Below are 22821 nucleotides of genomic sequence, written 5' to 3'. Positions count from 1 at the left end.
ACCTGCCCCAGAGTTACTGCAGGAGGGAGCCCGGCAGGGCCTCGCAGCCCCCCCACACACACATTCTGCCCTTGATTTCCCCCCGAACCCAACGAGCGAGCGGGGCAGGTGGCCTTACCCAACCTCACAGGTGAGAACACAGGGCGGAGGTGGGAGGCAGGTAGACCCAAGTTTCAGCCAACACCAGCCACCCCCACCCCTGTACCCCCACTCCCAGAGCCACTGGCGAAGGTTTGAAAGTTGGATTAAGTCAGGGATCCAGCACCTGCTCAAGGGCCTGCGGGTGATGAGGGTGGCGGGTCAGCCTCTTCCTACCCACGCTGAAACCAGGCTACCCAGACATGCTGGGGTGGACCCCGCTGAGCGGCTCCCTCGCAGCCCTCCACCAGCACCCTGCAGGACAGGGGCCCCCCCTCCACACTTACTTTGAGGAGAAACCCAAGAGCATATGGTGAAGTGTGCACGCACACACACATACACACAGCGAGTGTGCCCCCAGGCTGCCTGCTGCCCCAGGCTTATTCCCTTATTCCATCAGGCTGAGCTGGGGAGCCAGCAGGCAGTGGGCAGGCAAAGGAGCTCCCACCAGCCGGAGGGCAACCCAAGCCCAGGCCGCACCCAGCCTGCCCGCTCTTGCCCCTGCTTCCGCCATCCCCGCCCCTAGTCTGCTCTGCCGAGGGTCAGCGTTATAGCCACAGCCGATTCCCACGCGGTTTTTAAAATCCTCAGTTGCTTCATCCTTTCCCAACAACCGCCCTGCAGAGAGGGGGTGAAAGGCCAGTGGATGTCATTCAACAAAGAGCCACCCGATCTTGGCCCCAAAGGCACTGAGCAGCCCCAATCAAGTGGGGAAAGCGGCCTCCGGGCAGGGCAGGGCGGGGCAGGTGAGGGGGCTGGTGGCACCTGAGCTGAGCCTCCAGGTCTCCGCCCAGTGGGGTGAGCAGGTGTCTCCCTGCACTTGCGGTCTCAGGCTCCTGGAAGTAGGGAATCGCGCTGCAGAAATGCACAGAAGCCATCCCGGCAACTCATGGCCAGCACTGGCTCTGAGGCCTGGGCAGCCCTGGGCATGGGTGCGGGAGGGGGCTGGAGACCGGCTGGAGCAGGCTGGTGTGGACGCCTGTGTAGAGAATGTTCAGGTCTGGGCCCCTGGGGCCCCACAGACACAGTGCCAGCCAGGAACGGCTGCCTTGGAGCCTGGAGACCTGGCCACTCACCCTCTGGACCCCAATGTTCTCCTCTGTAAATCAGTGATGACCCCAGAGGGGAAAAAAAAACCCTGTGGAAAACGTGATCATAGCAGCTGACACAGAACCAATCAAAACAACCCCCCACACGCCAGTCCTCAGCCCAGAGGAGCCCCATTCCACCAGAGGTCAGTTAAGACCAGAAAGCAGGGTGTGGTGTGGTCAACACACGTCTGAAGGTCAGCTGTGAACCGAGACTCCCAAATCTACAGCATTGTGGCCAACGTGACCTCACTACAAATCAACACAACTGAACAACCGGAAAGATGGGACAGTCAGGACCCCGCGGCTTCTTTGACTGTCCTCGCCTTCACTGTTCCGGTTTCTCCCAAATGCAGGCTGAAAATCAGCAGGCACACAGAAACCCCCAAAACCTCACGTCTGAGTAGTGCTGGCCGCCTGTGTGACGTTCGCAGCACAGAGTGACTGTCCCCAAAGCCTGGAAACTGAGGCAGAGGGGACATGACCCAGCTGACCCCAGATTTTTAGGGGCAGGGTCTTCTCCCCCAAGACCAGACTCCAGCGCTGTCCACCCGGGCTGGGAGAAGGTGTCGCTCTCCCTGGAGGGCAGCCTGGAAGAATTTCTGAGTAACAGACCCCACACCAGATAGTACGGTTGCCGTGGTAACCAAAGTCTTAACATCTTTGGCATTTCCACAACCCTAGATTGATCCAGCGCTCAACATTAACATTACAATGAAATCGTATTTGCATTTAATTAATTTTAATTGGCTTTTACATAACTAAGTGTCTTGGTTTCACAACAGGGTGAATGAGATCTTAATGGTGGGACCCTGACTAGGCCAGGATGAAAGTGAACCAACCGGGTTACACCACCATATTTGGAGAAATAATTCCTGACTTCCTGAAAGGGCGCTTCACCGAATTTTTCTTTTTCCGAAGACAGCGGCAGTTTCTGCATGTTGAAGTTCACCCGCTAGACTTTGTATCACATTAAAAAATTAAAGATCAGAATGCTTTTGTGTATTAATGCAAGGTGTGTGCAGAGTCTGAGGTGAGACAATGGAAATGCATCTGAGATCCGGCAGGAAAAATTTTGCCTTTTTTCCCCCATGATGTGTCCAAAAGGACCCCTGGCAGCTACCGGGGGCTCCATAACTGCTTATGAAATTAATAAAAGGGAGTCCTGGTTCCCAGGGGCCTACAAGCAGTGAAGCCAGCTCCAGGTTTGGTGTGTGGGGGGGGTTCACCTGGGGGCCAACACCACAACTGCCAGACTCCCATACCCTTGACAATTCCAGGCCAGTCACTGCCCCAAGGCAGAGCCGACTTGGACTTGAAGTGAACAGGAAGAGGTTTGGTCTCTGCTCTCCAGGGGATTCTGCCTTCCAGGAAGACTAACTCGAAATGCTAGTCCCAGGAGGGGTCTCCACCATGGGGGTGAGACAAGGTGCACAGGGCACACGTGGGGAAAGGCACACGTGGAAGCCTTAGAAGGACTGGGGGTGCTTGCAAGGTGAGGGCTAGGGATTCCCAGTGGAAGGGCTCACAGGTGCCCAGGCCTAGAGCACGGGGCGGGAGCACAGAACTGCCCATCAGCAGAGCTCACTATGCTGGGTCATGAGGGGAGACAAGGGGTATGGCAGGGCCACGGGGTATCGTGCCTGCTCGGTGCCAGGACTCAGCTCTGTCAGCAAGGGAGCCATGTGGCCGATCACATACAGGAAAGGGGCAGGGGCAGGCTGGAACCAGGCAATAATGCAGCGGGTGATGGCGGGTGATGGGGGCAGCACAATGAAGGACAGGGGCCAGCAGAGCGATCTTGTTCTTGATGAGTAACCCTGAGACCAACTTGAAAAGGTGGAGGGACAGGGATGCTGAGAAGGGCTAGAAAGGCTCCCTGACTTGCCAGAGCCTCTGCGCAGGTGGTGGTCTACGGGGCAGGGGGCAGGAGAGGAGACTGCGAATAGCTATTCTAAGTTGGACGGTCCATCCAGCAAAACCCAACAAGACATGTCTTAAATGGGAAAAGGTTTTGTGGGTGAAACAACAAAATGATGGGGCAGGGAGGCCACAGTTTAGGCCGTGGCTCTAGAAAGCAACCAAGGACCCAGTCCTCAGCACACGGACTTCCGCCTCATGGTCACAGAACAGCTGCCTACTTCCAGAAATCACATCTGCTTTCCAGGTGGGAAGAGGCCGAATGGGCCAAAAGCAGAGCAGGCCAGCACCCTGGGCTAATGTCTCACGAGCCCTCCTGGCTGGGCAGTGAAGCCTAGAGCTGTCCTCCCTCTGAGTACGGGGCGTGGGGGCCCTCACGCTTGACACCCTGAGGCTGCTGTCCTCTGGCCCAGCCTCCACATATCCCCCATTTCTTCCCAGTCTGCTAAGCTGTCAGCTTCTCTCACCACCCTCTTCAATACTTTAATTCTTGGAGGAGGTGGTCCCTGAGCAAGGCTGAGCTATGAGGTGTTTGCAAGGGTACATGGGCTGTTGACGAGACCTTGCCAGTCAGAGGAGTTAGCGGGAAGCCAAAGTTCTCCTCAAACGATGGCCTGAGAATCAAGATAAGCGTCCTCTTTCCCATGTAACCCAAAACCCAAGGCCCACAACGAGGAGCCCAGCAAATGTCAAATGTGAAAAAAGTCCCTGAGAATTTTATAGAAAAAGTTCCCACCAGCCTCTCCGCCGCACCCCCCCCCCCCCACTGGCCTAGGCAAAGGTGACCAGTTAGTAGCCGTGAGCCAGGGCAGGCGTCAGAGAGCTGCGTGCAAACATGTGCCCTGACATGGCCATGCTTCACCCTCTGGACAGCATTTCTAATGTGCCCAGCATGTCACTCCCCACCTGCAGACGGACCTGCTGCAGGCCCTGGCTCCAGCACCACGCAGAGGGCAAGTGCTGACCCCTTTCTTCCGGGAGGCCCGACAGCATGGACAGCTCGTTCTCCCGGCCCCTTCTGTGCGCTGATGGAAACCACAGGCTGACCCCAGGCTTCGGGGAGAAAAAGTGCAGAAGGCCGGAACTTCCTCCCTACAAGAGGAGTCAGATTTACGACTTGTTGACACTAGGCCTACAGCACATTGGTTGAGACAATCGCGTGGACATGGTGGTGTGACATTTCTTCAGCACTTCAGAGTTCACCAAAAAGTCTACTGGCTACTTTTACAACGATCTGGGGAGGGAGGTTGATAATTCCCACAAATGCTCCGGGGCATCACCGGGCAGACCCAGGCAGCCTGTGCAGGGGAGGCAAAGGGGGTGGTGTTTAAGCCCCAGGGAGGGGAACAGAGTCCACAGGTTCCCTTTCCTTTAAAAAGACCCGCCAGCTCACTGTCCACTAGACTGTAAGGAAGCCAGGCCAGCTTCGCAAAGAGACATCTCTAGTCTGTCTTTAGCCTCCAAACTGGAGTTCAGGGACACAGGATGTTTCTAAACCAGGGAGCTCGGGCCGAACCCCGTTTTCTTGTTCACATTGCAGCATCCTCTTTGGCTTCATCAAATCTCAGTGACCGCAGAGGCTGCAGCTGTCACATTCTCAAAATCGCCCATGTCCAGGGCAATCTCTCCGGGCTGTGACAGACCCATTCACAGTCCCCACCAGCTGATAACTGTGCAAAATCGCCCCTCTAGCAGGGAAGCTGCAGGAGACTTTTGCTCACTGCAAACCCAAAGGAAAGCAGAAAATGAACACGTGACTTTTGCTGAGGATCCTGAGGACTGCCCAGAAGCCCACGGCAGGAGAGCGGGTGCCCGCTCCAGCTGCTGATGTCCTGCAAGGCTCTATACATGGGGCACGAGGATGCTGAAGCCCACATGGACACAGGAGAGTGGACAGTGCCCAGTTTCTGCCCAGACCCGGGGCATGCACCCAGCTAACCACCGTGTGACTGCCTCCAGAAACTACTGGAGAACTCAAGAATATGCAGAAATTCCTGCCATGTGTAAAATTACAAAAAGTACGCTCACAAGGCAGTGTTCTACCTTCTAGAAAATGCCACAATAGTTCAAGTGCCGCAACTGCTGTACCGTCCCCCCTACAAGGCAGGTCCACTCATTCCGTGGAACAGGTAGGTCAGAGAGGAGCTTCGGGGTCACCACCCCAAAATGGGCAGTCACTGTCGGTGTCAGATGGAGGGGACCTGCCCAGGGCGCCTCTTTGGCGTCCCGCCATCTTGGGTCACACCATAACGTGAACTAAGTGCAGCACCTCCAGAAGTCTGTTTACCATGTAAGGCCCAGAGTCACCCTATATAAATGCTGAACTAATGTGCTGAATTTTACGTGGTGCTCTCCATTCACATTAAAAGGGGCATTCTGGTTTTATTAAAAGATTTGGTTCTTACTGCTTCACATAGGTGCTTCCGCGATGCATTTCAGTGTTTCTGGGGAGAAGGTAGGGTTACCCGATATTAATAACTGAGCAAACAAAACGGGGAGGGGGCAAGATTCTGTCAGAAACCACTATACGAGTCAACCAAAACATATGCCATTTATTCAGAAAAAGCCAACTCACACACACGGTTTCAAAACTACCACGCAGAGTTGGGTTTTGTCCTTTTCCAGGACAACAGGAATACCCAGGAAGCCACAGGGGTACACCCGGTCTCCATGATAACCTACTTGCTTCCCATGGTGGAGACTTCCTTGCTGCCTCTGTGGAATCCTACAATAACCTGAGGGTCCAGCAGTCGCAAACCATTTCGGAACACTGGGGTCATACCAATTCTTTTTAAAATATAGTTTCCTGGGCCTCCCTGGTGGTGCAGGGGGTTAAGACACAACCTATGAAGCTATCCACAGCCACTATAACACGAGTTCGATCCCCGGCCAAGGAGCTACCCACAGGGCGCAGCAGACCTCTCCTGACTCCCCGCTGCTCCCCTCAGCAGTGGATTTCCGTCACTCTGCCTGTTCTGCTCCCCACTCTGTCTCTGGTGAATCCTCTTACCTGGGCCTGTACCCCAGCTCTTGTATCCATAAATAAATAAATCTTTAAAAAAAAATAAAATAAAATATGGTTTCCTTATGGTGATGACCCTGAAATAATTTACCAGATGTATATGGAATTTTGTTGACAACTATGTTTTCTTTCTCAAGATCCTATGTGTGGACAGCAGACTATAAAGATGTGAGTCTTAAAAAGTTCTAATCCAAGAAACTATAAGCAGGCACTGAACTAGTAGCAAAGGCCACCTCTGTCCTCCTTATTTTATGGCAATATTCTTTGTCTGGAGAGACAGTCCAGTTTCCAGCATTTCCCTCCTTCATTTACTCTAAAATTAATTTTTCATAGTAGCCAATTTCTCTGATGGCTGCCCTGGTCTTTATAACTTCCCACTACTAACTCAATATCCTGGATACAGACAGAGTAAATCTCTGAAAGATGAGGGGCTAATGGCCTCAGAAGTCTTTGGAAGGATGTCACCAGAAGTCAGGCATGATCCTTAACAAGAGCCAAGATGGGGACCCCAGGGTACAGGCAGGGAGCAGGACCAGAAAAATTCAGTAAGAAGATCAGGCTTCCAGCAAGGCCGCTGCAGGAGCATGTGGTGATAAGAAGGACGAGCAGGAGCCAGAAAGGTAAGTTCCCAGAGCACCAAGCCACCTGGCAGGAGACCCAGGGTGAAGACAGCAGGAGTCTCAAAAGTTCCTTCTGGGTAAAGAAATGAGGCATACGTCTGATCTCAAGTAGCACAGAAACTCATTCTAGTCCACAAACCAGCTCTACCCTCCACCAAGATGAAATGGTGAATTTCTCAGCAGATTCAGAGCATTTTTCTTTATATCGCAGTTAATACAGTTACTCACAATTGAATTCAGATGAGATTAACAAATTCTAATCATGTATTATGACAAATTTCCAATAATTCAAATCACCACAAGTATGGAATTTGTGGGTTCCAGCCAGTCTGGCTATAAAATGAAAGTTTGCTAAGCAAATTAAGAAGCAAACAAGGTTATAGGAGGAATGTGTTCTCAGGATTCCTTTCAATGCCTTTTTTCTAACTGCACGCTCCTGGTTGAGAATTCAGAGTGCAGAAAACAGGAAAAAGCAGGAAAGAGAAACCACTGAGGGTCTCCCCAGACTCAACCACCGTTTAAGAGTTTGGTCGATTTCCTTCCCATATATTTTCTCTGACAATTTTTTTCCCTTCCAAACATCATTGAAACAAGAGTATCTGTATCGTTCTATATCTTGCTTCTCAGTCCCACATTGAAGAGAAATATTTGAATTGCTTATTCTCAACCTTTTTAGCAAAGACCTCCTAGCTTACTACCACAAATGTTTTCATTTCAAAATATTCTAATAATTCATTGAAAGAACTAATTTGAGGTGAAATCTGGTCAGGAGGTTGCATTCATACATATATTCCTGTCTGGAAATAATACAATTACTTGTCTTCAACAATATTCCCTAATTCTGACTTTCTCCTAAGTCACAATGAGTCAAAACAAAGTTCCGTCTATCAATTTCCCTGATAAGCAGAGGCATGATCTCCCAGGGAAAACATACACTTGCCCAGAGGATGAGGAAGCCAACACTCTGCAGAGGTTTTCCTTCCCAGAGTGTCCTCTGAAAGGAAGAGGAGAGAGAGTCTCAGTAAGCAGTGACGGGCAAAGCGTGGATCCCACACAAGGTCAAGCTCTGACCAGAACTGAAGACCATCAGCAAAGGCCTGGAGAGCACAGCAGGGAGTCTAATTGTCCCCCAGGGAGAGGGGCAAATGGGAGCTCTGTGTTACCAGAACAGGTGACACTGGCTCTCTCCAGGGCCTGAAGAATGGGTGGTGGATTGTCACTAAAGGTTCTCCAGAAAAACCAATAAGCTGGATGTAAGATAGACTCATAGATAGATCAATAGATTGATGGATGGATGGATGGATGGATGGATGGATGGATGGATGGATGAATGGATGGATGAATGGATGGATGGATGGGTGGTGGATGATGGATGGACACACAGACACATACGTAGATACATAGTTAGATGAATTATCACAGGAACCAGCTCATGCAATCTTGGAGACCAAGAAGTCCCACCATGTGAGCCCTACTAGCTGGACACTAGCAAAGTCCGTGGTATAATTCAGTCCAAGGACAAAGACATGAGAACCAGAGAGTATAATTCCCAGCCCAAGCCCAAAGAACAGGAGAAAATCAACGGTGCAGCTCAGGCAGACAGAGCGAATCCCTCCTCCCTGCACCTTTTTGTACTTTTAGGACCCTCGCTGGATTGCTGATCGTTTCCACTAGGTCTGCCAATTCGAATGCTGAAATTTTCTCAGGACACGCTGACTCCCATCTGGTGTCCTCAGCCCTGGCATGTTGACAGAAATGAACCATCCCAGGTGGGATTGTCAGGAATCTCCCTGATCAGTGATTTTCAGGAGGCAACCTTCAGAACACCACTCCCTCGTCCTGAGCCAGTCCCGTTCCCTGTCCTGTCCTAACTTCTCTTGTGATCCCTCTGAGAGGAAGGGCCCACAAAGATTATTCGCCAGAAATGCGCTACATGAAGAAGTGGCCCAAAGGGTGGGAAACCAGGCTGAGGCTGAATGACGCAGGCGGCCGTGATGGTGATGGTGACGGTGGAGACGCGATGACAGTGACTGTGGTGAGAGCGGTGGTGATGGTGATGGTGACGATGCGGGTGGGGATGTGGTTGTTCTGAAAAGCCAGCAACAGGCGCAGGCTAAGACACAGAGGGCCACAATGAGACCACCATGCCCTTGAGGGTCCCTGAACCAGAGAACCTAGATCTCCTTACTGTCCTCCACCTCCCTCCCCTCACCCTCTCCAGCGGTGAGGGAACTCACTCCTGAATGCATGTGCTTCCCTTCCAGCTGCTCTGAGGACAGCCAGCCACGCCACGTCAGTTTTAGGTGATGGTACTAGCACAGTGCCCAGAACATGAGCTCAAAGCAGCCACGCCTCATCCCGCCTTCTTCAGAGCCAGAGAACAGGGGGAAGCGTCTCCAGGGAGCGAGGAAGGATTGGACGTGCCAAAGGTCTGCATGAAGGAAAGCCGGGCCTTAGCATCTGTCCGAGGCCTGTTTCTAACTCTTTTTCTGGAGAGAAGAAAGAAAGAAACCCAGAGGAGCAAAGGCGGCCGACACGTGATCGCCCACCCTGAGCCGGCCGTCCAGGCTGCCCCGCCGAGCGCGGCCTCGGCAGACACGTCGGAGGAACTTTAATGAAGCCTCACTCCTACCACCGCCGCCCCATGCTTTGGTGAGAGCTGGGGGGGGGGGGTAGCCCCAGTCCTCCCACCCGCGGCCCAGGCCCCATCTCCGGGGGTCCCCCGGCAGGGCACGCCACCTCCCACCTTCGGGAGGCCTCTCCGGCCACGCGCGCGCACACAGACAACTGCACAGGCTGTGCACTGGAGACGATTTTCTTGAAGCCCAAGTGACTGATGTGAAGAGGTTCTCACTTCCCTCCAAAAACGGGTGACAGCGGCACGGAGAGGATGGGAGTGGCAGGGAAGGGCGGGAGCTGCCGTCAATTCTGTTTTCTGGAAACGTCTGCTCAGTGCACAGGAAGGAAGCAGAGACCTGAGCATCTTGCTGCCGAGACTGACCGCACTCAGCTCTGCACGGAACTGAGACCCCGCCGGGCCCCGGCCCAGAGCCCCTCGGCCCTGGCATGCGACGGAGCCACCTCCTAGCACACAAGCGCTTCCTGGGGTGTCAAGAGAGGAACAACGTACGGGGCCCCCAAGGTCAGGGTCAGCAGGGGTGCATCAGGGACCCTGAGAGAGCGTCTCAGAGAGAACTGGGACAAGCGAAAGCGGCAGTGCCCCAAACTCCCGTCTGTGACCCACCCCAGCTCCCTCCAGGAGCCTCCACGCACACACCTGACAGTCACCGCCTCGCACGGCCCCTAAGAAACCCGACTCTGGAAAGAAATACTAGGTGGCAGAGAACCACCCCAGAATGCTTGCACAGCAAGAGCAGCCACCACCACTTCCTGCAGACATGCGCCCACGGGTCAGCGGGGGTGACCTCCCTCTGCCTGAGGGGGGCCAGAGCCTCTTTTGCACATGCGCAAACTCAGGGTTCCCCCAACCCATAAACCCCAGAGAGGGACTGGACCCCAGGTCTACTGAACCCCTGCCCCGCCCCGCCCCGCCCCCAGGGCAGCCTGCAGCACCGGCTCAAACAGCCTTGCCCTCCAGAGGGAAACAAGGTTCTTTGCCACGGGCAGGGCCTCTGGCCCGTGGGCGACGCAGGGGGTTGCCTCCCGGGTCTCCCTGTGGCGCCAGGCATCCCTCCTGTCTCAGGCTGCACGTTTCTGTAAAGGGGTCTCCTCTTCTGCTACCTTCCTCAGAGGAGAAAAAGACACAAGTAAGCGGCTTCTGCGATGCACCCAGCCTGCAAGTGCCGCCTGCCCCCTCCCCGAGGGCCCCGCTGGGGTGTTCACAGGCCTCTCTCCCGTGTGCGCTTCGGGTGAGCCGCTTGCCGGGCACCGCTCAGGCCGCAAAGGCGCCTCCCTGCTTGGGAGGAGACAGGCCCAGGACAAAGCGGACCCCCCCTTTCCCTCGCCCCAGGGAAAGGCGTGTGAGGGAGGGCGCGTCCTGAGCCAGGCGGGGTGAAAGAGAAAGTGACCTAGTTCCTTCTGCCACTTTCTGCTGAGTCTGGGCTATTTACTCTGCTCTGGCAGCCTCGCTGCTTTTTCCATCTAAAAAATGGGTTTGGTCCCTTTTGCTCACAGGCTCTTGGGGAAACCAGATAATGGAAGGGCGACCTAGGTGCCTGCTGACAAGGACTGGATCAGACGTGCTCTCTCCATACCTCGGGGTGCTGCTGGGGTATAAGGCAAGATGAGGGGCACCATCCACAGCAAAAAGGGAGGAGAGCAAAGCACGCCGGAAAGAGAGACGAACATGGGCCGCCGCCACGCGTGAGTGGAAAGGAATCCTAGCAGACAAACTGATGAAGCAAAGTGCAAACTAGTGAATGGAGAAACAAACGAGAACTAACACACTAGAAACAAAGTGAGGCTCCTGGGGTTCAGAGGGAAGGTGGAGGGGTACACAGCAGCCAGCATCCCAGAGACACACTCTGCCTTTCAGTCTCACGGGCTGCTGGGCGCTCTGGGCGCCACGACAGGGACGTCATGGCCCAGGTGAGTCACCTGCACCAGGTGAGGAAGGAAGCACCTGTTAAGTCCCTTCTCTGCATCTAAGAACCCAGCATCCCACAGGGAGGCAAGCACCAGGGACCTGGTCAGCACCAAGGGTTGCACCAGAAGCGTCCAGGAAGGTCACGCAAAAGAAGTTCTTAAGTCAAAGCTCCACAAGGGAGCCTGAGGGCAGGAAGAGACAGGCCGGGTGGGAGGCTGGGTAGGGGTGGGGTAGAGAGAGGGCGGGAGAGCAGAGGGCCCCGAGGGTTGGGGGTGATGGAGATGTTCTAAAAGGCGATTGTGGCACATCTGGAGATTTACCGAAAAACACTGACCTGTGCACCTTACACGGTACCCCCCATCGTATAGAAACGCTGTCTCCGTGCAGCTGGCAACTCATACAGAATTTTTTTTAATGATGAACAGGAGTTGAGCAGATCAAGAGGTCCGGGTGGGAGAGAAGAAAGGAAGACTCTGGATGGGCCCAGCCCTGCCTGGCCCACACAGGTCACCCAGCCGCCCGTCCCCCACCCCCCCACACACACTTGTACCCTCACACCTGCAGCCCAGAGCTTTCTGCAAGGCCCCTGGGCGGTGCTCCCGCCACAGCACCAGTCAAGCTCCCTGGCCTGGTTTGACGGTGTCCACAGGCTCACACCCCCCACCCAGACCACGTCCACACAGGCAGGGATGACTTGTGTCCGGCTCTGCCAGAGCCCAGCTGGAGCAAGACACACACAGGTGTCCAGAAGAACATTCACGGAGGAGGAGACTGGGCCTGGGGCAGGGACTGGAGATGAGAAGACTGGCTTTAAACACCCGACAGCAGCATCACGTAGAGAAGGAGCAAGAAGGCTTCGGTCTGTGGGAAGAGGGGGTGAGGGGACAGGGAGAAGGGGCAACAACAGAGTGGACCCTGCCCCACTAGATGGTGGGGAAGGGGAAACAGCCTAGAAGCCCTCCTGGGATCTCCAGCCCTAACAAACAGGTGGAAGACGGGCTGGGATGCCGGAGTTCTGGACTCTGCTCACCGGCCCAGAGTCAGGGTGGGTCTGAGCAATGGGAGGGCTCGGCTGTGCTCAGCTGCCATGCCCAGGTAAGCCCGGGAGGGGCCCAGCAGGTGAAGAAGGGCTCTCGGCAGGCCAGGCGCCTGCCTGCCTGCCGGGGACAGCTCCCATGCTGAAAGGGACACAGAGCAAGAGGGGATCTGGGCCAGGGCACAGGGTGTGGAGGGAAGGCTTCCTCAGGGGGCCAGACATCACCATGGAGGGCGAATGGAACACCGTGAGTGGTTCTGGCCCATATCAGAGACGCCTCGCTCCATCCTGGGAGAAGACATCTGGTCTAATGAGGCAGGCGGGGTGCAGGCCTCCACCGCAGCCTCCTGATTTCCACGCCCACACTAAAAAGCAGCAAATATCCAGAAAACACAACCACTGGATGAGTGTGCTCCAGGAGGAGGAGGTGGAGGGGGTGCGCTTGGCTTATAAAGGTAAATAAAGAGGCATCTTCTGCCCCCGTGCAGGCAGGGGTGGATTGCAAAAGGACGAGAGCCCCAGATCCCGCCTGCCCAGATCCTGCCTGCCGCCGTTAGTTAGTCATGCCTCACAAATGCAGAAATAGGAAGCTTCGCCTTTGAAATTCAATTTCAACTTGGCCAAGGTAGGGCTCTCGAAAGGATTTACTGTGCTTTTCAGATGATAAAATAAAGTCCTTAGACCTGTACCTTGCTCCTCATCAGCACCTAAGCAATGTTCCACCTGTCAAACTGTATTGATTACCTGGAGCAACATGAAAACCCACACCAATGGGTGAGATTCCAGCCGTTATTTGTATTCATTTATTTATTTAGGTGGAAAGGGATTTGAAAGAGACATTCTTATCCAGGGGGGCCAGTGCCACTGAGAACCCCAAGTCCTTCCATGATCTCCAGATACAATTACCTTCACAATTACCTTCTGTCATCCCCCGATTAGAAACTCAACCCAGAAGGAAAAGGACAAACGCCACCTGCACGCACAGCATGAAAACGCCAGGGAAGGCAGGGAGCCGCGGGAGGTGGGCGCTTCCAGGCGCCCCGTGCCCCGCCGCCCAGCACAGTAACATCAGGTGCTGACAAACTCGCAAAATACACATACTCTCCCATCAAGTCCAGGCTGGCAACTCATAAATTGGCAGCATTATCCCACAACAAACAGGGATGGTTTCAGGCTGGTGGGAATGCTCAGTTCTGATATAAACCCGATCCCAATCTAGATAAAATTTCAGTTGCCAAGTAGCTTACTCTGTGGTGCCAAGTAAACTCTGGGGCGCCTTGTGAGTATCCTGGATTGTTGCTGGTTCAAATGTGACCTTGGCACCGTCCCACTTCTGAGTGGCGACTCCAGGTCTTAGGATAAGGAGGACGGGGAGACAGGCTGCCCTGCCACACCAAGTCATGCGGCTCTGTGGGTGGTAACCCCTGGTCCCAGCACGCAGAGCGCCCGGGGCAGGCACGAGCCAGGCCAGCGAATACAGTGCTGGGGCTTCACCAGGCTGAACAGAAGGGGCTGCGCCTCACCCCCCAACCGTGTGCATTTCTCATTCTGCACAGTCCCGTGTCAGACCCTAGCACTGGCATAAATTCTAAAGGAATTGGTCGGCACTTTTATTTCTCCTAAAGCCTCTGCGTAGGAGGGCTTGTGGGAAATGAATGAGTCCTCGGCCGATCTCTGTCCTTCTGGGGGTTTCACTTGTCCTTGTTTCGCTACAGTCGAACAACCTTCCCCAAGCCAGGTCTCCCAGGTTATTGTGGCACGTTGACATCTATTTCCACCTGGAAATAAGCCTTAAAGTGGAACCCGGAGGGTGCAGGCAGGTCTGGAACGCGGCACCATATCCCACAGCAAAGGAGAGGCAGCGCCCCTGGGCTTCCTCTGGCACATTATCCAATAAGCCTCAAGAGCTCAGTAATTACAGGCACTTTCAAAAGTGAAACAGAAATAGATCTAGGGCCAAAACGCTGGTTTGCTTGAGACAAAGGATTGGTTTTAACTTGAGGGGAAAAAATAGTTTGGGGGTCTGTCTTCTGTGCAGAGAAACACAGACTGATTTTTTTTTTAATTTTTGTTTCTTATTTAATTTGATTGTGGGAAGACAGTAGGATGCAGATCAAAGAGCTTTTCTCCTCAGGGATATAAAATCATTAGGGGAAGAAAAAACAGGCTGCATTCTAAGTGTGCCAGACCCGCTGTCAGGACGAAAACGCGCTTGTTCAGCTTCCCTGGCCTGCGGGCCCCCTGACATGTCGGGGCGTCAGTCCTGGGGGGACCCAAACCAAAGAAAGGCACCAGAGGGTGCTGCTCCTGTCTCATAAATGCAGGCCAAGGGCTCCAGCGTCCCGAGGGCACCCCGGGCGCACCTGATGGTGGAAAGGCATCCGGCACCCCAAGCAGGCTCCCCAAGGCCCTGCGCACTCCTGGCCGCGCTGGGTTTTCAGCTGAAGGTTATTTGTTTCTCGAGCTCGGAAGGTCCCGACAGAGCCGCTGGCCTGGCAGGGGCAGGGGGCGGGGGGCGGGGGGCGGGGGGGGGGGGCGGGGGGGGGGGCGGGCGGGGCCGGGGCGGCTCCCCGGGCTCCCCGGCGCCTGCCTGCGGGGCTGTGCGCATTCGCAGCGGCTCAATTTCAGGAATAGTGGGTTTCAGGTTTTTTTGTTTTTTTTTTTTTTAATTAAAATCAGAATGAAGAGTCCGGATTCGGATTCGATCCAGTGTCCTGAGCTCGGATGAGCCAAGGGCGCGGGGAGGGAGGCGGGAGAGGGGCGTGGGGGGGTCCGGCAGACCCGGCCTCCGGGGGTCGGGGTGGCCCGAGGAAGGGGCGGCCCCGGCGGGTCGGCCGCGGGGAGCCGGGGCCGGGGCGCGTCTCGGGGCGCCCCTCGCCGCGGGCTCCGCCCCGGGAGCGGCGTCCGGGCGGCACTTGTTGACCAGATGGGCTGCCCCGCCGGGCGGGACCCGAGCCCAAGCGCGCAGGGACCCGGGGCGCAGAGGGGCGCGCCGCGGCGCCCAAACTTTCTCGAATCTCGGTGCAACGCGGTGAAGGGGGGCAGCAGGGGGGCACGAAGCACGCGGGGGGGGGGGGGGGGGGCCGGACCAGGAGAAGCAGCGGCTGGAGGAGACGCGCCGGGCCGGGAGCGGCTCCACTGCGCGCCGGGCCGGGCGCCCTCAGCGCGCGCCGCAGCCGTCCCGGCCGCCCCGGGGGACCCGCGCCCTCGCCGCGGGGAGCGCTGAGCCCGGGAAGGCCGCGGCCGGGGCGCAGCGCGGGGGCGGGGGGCGGGAGGGGGCGGGGGGGGGCGCGCCCCTGACCCGCGGGCAGACGCGGCCGGAGGCGGAGGCGGGGCTCACCCCGGGCCGGGCCCCTCTCCCGCCGCGCACGGGAGCCCCGTCCCGGGCCCGGCTCGCGCTGCGCCGGCCGCAGAACTGGGGGGCCCGGCCCGCCCCCCGCGCCCGCCCCCCGCCCCGGCCCCGAGCTGCGCCGCCGTCCACGCGCCCGCCCCGCCCCGCGCCCGCGACGGCTCCGCGCCCCGCACGCGCCCCCTCGGGGCCCGCAACTCCGCCGCGCGAGACACGCGGCACCCGCGCCCCGGCACCCCCCGGCACCCCCCCCCGGCACCCCCCCCCGGCACCCGGGCCCCGGCACCCCCCGGCAACCCCCCCCCGGCACCAGCGCCCCGGCCCCCCCCGGCACCCCCACCCCGGCACCCCCCCGGCACCCCCCGCGCCCCCCGCGCCCCCCGCGCCCGCTCACGCACACCAGGACCCGCGCCCCGGGCCCCCCTACCTGCGGGCGAGGACGCGACGCCGCTGCGGGGCCAAGTCGCGGCGCCGCGGGCGCCGGGGCGGTCGGGCCGCGGCCGGGACGGGCGCCGAGCGGGCGGCTAGGAGCGCGGGCCTCCGGGCCCCGGCAGCCGCCGCGCCGGCCCTGCGCGCATCGCCGCCGGAGGACAAAGGGGAGCGGCCGCGAGGCGCGGGAGGTGAGGCCGTCGCCGCCGTCCGCCCGCCGCCCGCGCCCGCGCCGGGAAGGAAGGGCTGGGAGGGCGGGGCCGGGGGCGGGGCCGCGGGCGGGGGCGGGGCCGCGGGCGGGGGCGGGGGCGGGGCCGCGGGCGGGGCGGGGGCGGGGCTCGAGCTCCGCGGGCCGCTCGTCAGGCCACGCCCCCGGCCCCGGCCCCGGCCCGAGCTGCCCGCGGTCCCGTCCGCGCTGCCCGCGGGCTCCCCGCGGAGGCCCCGGCGCGTCCCAGCCGCGGGCCCGGGCGGAGGCAGGTTCCGCCCCCTCGGCCCGGCCGGCGCGGGGAGCGGCCGGGAGGCGGCGCGGGAGGGAGGCCGGCCCGGCAGGAAGCGCGGCCGGGCGCGGAGGGAAGGGCCGCCCGGGCCTGGCGCACCGGCCCCCGGGCCGACCCGCGCGCCCGAGCCCCGCGCCGGGCCGGCGGCGGGCGCGAGGAGACAGGGCTCCGGGGCCCGGGCGGTCGCGGGCTCCGCCGCCGCGACGACCCCGCCGGCCCGAGACTCGGCCCGGCCGGCGCCCCGCGCCCCGCGCGCCCCCCGCGCCCCCCGCGCCACCCCAGCCGGCACCTGCGCGGGGCGCCCCCAGCACCCGGCCCCAGCGGCTCCTGCAAACACGGGGCTCCGGAGCCCCGAGAGTAAACACATGCACACCCCACCTCCGCCGCAAGAAAGGTAACCACAGAAACAGCCAGCAACGCGGAGCTGGGCCTCGCTGTGAGGCTGAGACTAACTGTCTTTCCAGCGTCTCTAGGGGGAAACTCAGATCCTCCTTCCAGCCTCCTCCACAGAAGCAGGGAGAGCGCTGCCGCCACCCCTGAGGCTGCACAGAAGGGGGGGGGGGCTGGCAGGGGCTAACAGGCCAGGGGGGCTGAGCCCAGCCTCCTCTCTGTGCAGGCAAATGCCCCCTAGTCAGCCCTGCTGAGGGGCAGAGAGGTAAGCGGATAGGCTTGGTGGGGTCTCGGGAACCAGCCTGGTCGCGGAGGGTGCCAGCTTTCCTGCTCAGCAGAGACCAGTGGCAAGGACGCTGCCTCGGCTTCCTGGAGCTTGGCCATGGGGGTGGGGAGCCCCCAGCCCAGGCCCATCTGCCAGGTGACCGCAGACCCTGGGTTCAGCAGGTAGGGGATGTTCTTGGTGTGGCCACACATGCACCCCACTTCTCACTGCAGATTGAGGGCATGGAGAGGACTCCACCGGCGACAAGAAGCCCAATGTTGTCCATCTCCTGGCTCCAGCCCCTCCTTCTGGCGCTTCCAGCCAGCAGCCAGAGAAGAGACAGTGACAGGCCTGGAGGAGACGCAGGTCACCTCTGCCCACAATTACACGGTGTCCCCAGAAGCCAGGGGTCTGGGGCTTGGGCTTCTGTGTGCCCAGGAGAAACAGTGACTTGGATAAGCTCATCGCGGATCCTCACGCAGACTCGCGGTGTGCTCAGTCGCAAGGCAACAGATGGCCAAACACAGCACGACAGTCAGCATCATCAAGGCCTCAGCGTGTCCACCCGCAAAATCTGCTCGTGGGGAGAGGGTCAGGAAGGCTCACGGAGGAGGTGGCAGTAAGTAGGAGGGAAGTACATGGCAGACATTGGCAAGAGGCAGTGGGGGATGAGAAAGCTCTGGGACAGCAGACTGAGCCTGTTCTTGAACCCAGCTCTCACGTGGGCCTCTTGCATGGACCCATATTTGGAGCCTTCACAGGGCCCTCCCTCGTGAGCCTCTCGTGTGAGCCTCTCACGAGGATCCCCCACATGGGCCTCACATGGGCCTCACATGGGACGCTTGTGAGGGTCCGTCACAAGAGCTCAGTGCTCGTGCTAATGCTATCCTCTCACCAGGCATGACTTCGCTTTTCTCTCCACCAGTCTGACACCTTCCTATCCCTCAAAGCTCAGCTCAACTCTCACCCTGATACCCCTGAGGTCCCCAGAATCCCTGAAAGCACCCAACACAGATGCTGTGTCTGTACAGGGCGGGACTTGGGCAGAGCTGACGGAGCTGCATCCCCCTCATCCTTGCAAACTCCGAGGGGCCAGGCCAACCTAGAGTGCTCCTTCTCCTAGAGCAACAACAGTGGACAGAAATGTGACCTCCCCCGCCCCCCAACTCATACAAGGAAGCCCTAACCCCCAAGTGACTCTTGGTGAAGACAGGACTTTTAGGAGGTCATTCAGGTGAATGAGATGGTAAGCGCATGGTCTAATGTAACAGGCTGGATGGCCTTATGACAAGAGGGAGAGCGAGAAGCTGCCTTCTCTGTGCAAAGACCAAGTGAGGACACAGCAGAAAGCAGCCAGGGAGTGTCCGCACCAGATTCGGAACAAGCCAGAGCCCTGGTCCTGGAGGCCCAGCCTCCAGACCTGTGAGCCATCAATGTCCGTTGTCCAAGTCATCGGAGCAAGGCACTTCGTGTCGTCCGAGCAGCCCGAGGCGTGCCCTGCCTCCTTCCTCGTCTGCTGTCTCCACCCCTGCCCGACTGCTCCTCTGTTCTCACAGCTGGTGCCCAGGACACCGTCCTCACCATGTTCCATGAGCAGTACATTGCCCTCTGGCCTCTGCTCCCCGACCTTCTCCCCAGTCTTAGCTTTTGGAGCCAGGCCGAGTGTCTGGAGGAGCCTAGTGGCCGGCGAGGGCACGGCAGCGGGACTCTTGCGTGGCCAGCACCAAAGCCAGGCCCTGGGGGCAAGTGTCGGGCCCAGCTCCTCTGTCACTGGCTTCAGGACCCCAGGAGGTCCCTGAACCTCGCTGAGCCTCTTGATCTACCTCAGGGGTGGCTGAAAAACTTCAATGAGCCAACACTGGATGTTCTCCAAATTAATTTATATATATAGACAAATGCAATATGTATAAAAGCTCTCCTCCCTCACTCCTCCCTCTTCTTGAGCAAGCCTAGAACATTCTCTTTGACAACCTGGATTGAGCCCTAAACCAGGGTTCTAACCTCTGAATCTGTAAAATGTGGATAGCAGTGTCTCCCCTGGGTTAAAAAGGGGCGTGTGTCAGGGTCTCTGGCAGCAGGCCCTCAGTAGGTGGCAGGTGTGCTGCCGTGGTCCCCTGGGATGAAGTCCTGGAAGAAGAAAAACACCCAGTGACCCATGGCCAGGAGACCCGGATTCTGCCCCCGTTCCATGTTCTGCACCACCCGAACAAGACCCTTGGCCTCTCTGAGCCGCTTTCCCCAGGATGGCTCTGGCACCCAGTGACAGGTGGGGGCAGCGGGTCGATGCTCCCGGAAATGGCTTTGCATCTGTGAAGCTCATCCAGGGGCTGTGAGTGCTGATCTGGGATGCATCTTCCCAGGAGTGGTGGGTGGCGGGCCAGAGACCCGTGCCATGTGTGCCGTGCCCTGTGTGCAGCCGAGGGCCCGTGACCGCGAGGCCTGGAGGCTCGGTGCTGGAGGGGGCGGTAGCCGGCCCAGCCCCCATCTGGAAGGGGAAGCCCCGGCCCAGGGCTCCGCAGGCCAGGCCTGACACCCCTTCCACATCAGTGAAAGAGGAGGGAACCGCCGAGGTCTGTCTGGCAGCCTCAGGCTCACGCTAAAGCACAAAGCCCCACGCTCAACACACACAGGCTTTGAGCGCTGCTCGAACCAGTCCCAACCGGGAAGGGCCGCGTGGTGCCTTGGCACTCTGCCCCCTATGGCTACTCCACCAGGAAATAGCGCTCTGCTCCGAGGGGGAGAAGCCAGCACCTGCCCTGCACAGGTCAGGAGGTGAGTGCCTGACACACAGGGGTGCAAAACCCCTCCAGCCCGTGTCGCTCCCTTCACCCGCTAGCCCAACGCTATCCAAATGCCAGGAGAAAGAAAACGCCACCCACGTATGTGATTTGAAATTTTGTAGTATGCACATTTTTAAAAGTAAAAAGACTCCAGTGAAACTAATTTTAATGATACCTTTTGATTAACCCAATAGATGGAAAATATTTTTACTTCAACATGTAATCTATCTAAGAATTTTGGTGTTATATTTTGCATTTTTTTTCATAGAAGCCTTTGAAATCCAGCATGTTCTGTGACAGCCATCTCAACTCAGACCAGCCGTAGCAATGTGTGCAGCAAGATGATGCAGCTCCGTAGCCGCTGCGTCAAGGCTGGGAAATGGAGGGCGCCCAGGTACACCAGCGGGCCGCAGCAATTAGGGTCCATCAGAGTCCCTGAGGCCTTGTGAAAACACAGCTGGCCAGGCCTCCTCCAGTGTCTGACCCAGATATATGTTGAAATTTACATCTTGGAAACTATATCATTACTACCAAGCGACAGTGAGCAAGTGAGTGTGGTCCTGACATCGAGATAATAGATGGAGGAAACACAATTCAAAGGGCAAAAAAAATCCATGCCTCTGGTCTTTGATTTTTCACAGGTTGCAAAGACAATTCCACGGGGAAAACATAGACTTTTCAGCAAAGTGGTGCTGGAACAATTGGAATGCCCCTTGTAAAAGAATGAAGTTGGGCCTCTACCTCATATCATTCACAAAAATTTAACTCAAAATGGATCAGAGACCTAAACTTAAGAGGTAAAACGTCTAGAAGAAGAAAACACGAGCATAAATCCTTGTGACCTTGCATTGACCTTCTTAACTATAAGGCCCAAAGAAGAAGTTGACAAGTTGGATTTTATCAAAATTAGAAATGTTTGTGCTTCAAAGGATGCCAACAAGGCAGTGAAAAGACAGCCCGTTAGAATGGGGGGAAAATATTTGCAAATCGTATATCTGATAAGGAATGTTGACTTGGGGTATACAAAGAACTCTTACTACTCACCAATAAAAAGACAAATTCCCCAATTTAAAAATGGGAAAGGATTTGGGAAGACATTTCCGCCAAGACATTTCTCTACACAAGGTCAATAGGTCATGAGAAGATGCTCGGCACCCTTAGTCGTCAGGGAAGACAGATAAAGACCTCAGTGTGATGCTACTTCACATCCATGAGGGCTGCTCTCATCAAAAAGATGGACAAATAGGGCCTCCCTGGTGGCGCAGGGGTTAAGTCTCAGCTCTATCAAACTGTCGCATGTGCAGAAGCAGCAAAGCACCAAAATGGACTAAAAGAGAAAGATTCTCGTCCTGGGTCACAAGGCTCCAGACAGGCCAGGGTGGGGAAGAGACCAGTGGGAACGGGGCTTCATCAGCCTCTGACCCTTGTTGTTGTCCAGCACTGAAGCCGCATGTCCTGACCACAGCCGCTACTGCAGATACCTAGGAGTCTACTACATTATTCTGTGCTTTGGATATTTTTCATTAAAAAGCAGCATGAGCAGTATCCCTGGCCCTGGTGCCCTGCTGTGAAGTCTGGGTTCTCATGGGTGCTGGTGCTGGGTCAGGCTCAAAGTCACTGTGTCAGGAACCTCCACCTTTGACCCAGCCCCCAAAACAATAGAGAGGGGACCTCCTGGTGTGGAGGAGATGGTTGTCATGAAGCCCAGGCACTAAATCCTCAGAAACCTCGCCTTGGTTTCTGCAGGAAAAGGCTAAACGTTAGCCTGAGCATGCTGTTTGCAGGACCGTGAAATGCCAGTAGCTTGGAAGGATGTTAAGTTCCATGTCTTCCAAGCAGTGGCAGGAATGTTGCTCTGAAACTCAAAACACAGCAGCACCAGGACTGGGAGGAATGGCCAAAGCTGTGTGTGGAGAGATAGGTGGGGCCGGCCAGAGGCAGGTGGAGAAAGTCTCCTGGGGTGGGGAGCTCGGGAGCCGTGTCAGAGGGAGTCCGGGGGGAACACGTGGAAGGTCCAGAAGAAGCTGGGCAATCAGATTTGGAGAGGGGTGCAGCCACTTTAGACAATGCATGAGTCTGCCCCCCAAAAGCAGGCCCCTTAACACCTCAGGGCCCACAAGTAGCATCTGCTTCATGAGGGGCACAGGTCTTGCCAGGCAGGTGCAGCCATTCCCACACGGCTCAGCAGTCCCAAGGACTGCCAGAATCCCATCACAGTTGACACCCCCTCAGATGCTGGGGCATTGGCTATTGATGGCTTTTGGCTGATGCCTCGCTGGGAATTCATTCCTCCCTAAGGAAGCCCATATTCAGTAACCGGTAACTTGGGGACACGGCCCGCAACACCCCCAAAGCACCACCCCAGTCTGTGGGGAATGGATTCCTACTTACTGCAGAGGTGTGTCCCCAAGGGCACTCCTTAATAAGCCTCTCGCCTGCAAATCTCATCTCCAAATCTGTTTCCCAGGGAACCAATCTGACACGGGGCTCTAACAGTGGTCTGAAGTTATCAAGAAAATATTGCAATGCGTGTAGGAGCCTCATTTTGAGGCTGTGTGTAATAAATCTATATTCAGTTCTGCATCAGAATCAGCTGTAAATAAGAAAAGCCTGGAAAACAATGGCAAGACAGACACTGAGTTCTTTTTCACATTAAAGTCCACGCAAAGCTATAGGACAGAAAGCAGATGGTGTTGCGTTGGGCAGGGATGTGTGTGTGTGCATGTGTGTGTGCGTGTGTG

At 57.1% G+C, this 22821-nt stretch overlaps 1 protein-coding gene across 1 annotated transcript in view; it reads right to left on the bottom strand.

The window, feature by feature from the left end:
* The window catches only part of HPCAL1 (hippocalcin like 1), a gene marked incomplete at its 3' end in the record, with an annotated part of 69527 nt that extends 53314 nt beyond the window's left edge, over positions 1–16213 (bottom strand). The window contains exon 1 of the mRNA XM_084235011.1: positions 16147–16213. The remainder of the gene's footprint in view (positions 1–16146) is intronic.
* Between the last annotated feature and the right edge of the window lie 6608 nt (positions 16214–22821).

Source organism: Talpa europaea (genome assembly GCF_964194135.1).
Source record: "Talpa europaea genome assembly, chromosome: 6".
Taxonomy (NCBI): domain Eukaryota; kingdom Metazoa; phylum Chordata; class Mammalia; order Eulipotyphla; family Talpidae; genus Talpa; species Talpa europaea.
Note: the sequence above shows the minus strand (reverse complement) of the source record. Positions and strands in the feature narration are given on the sequence as shown.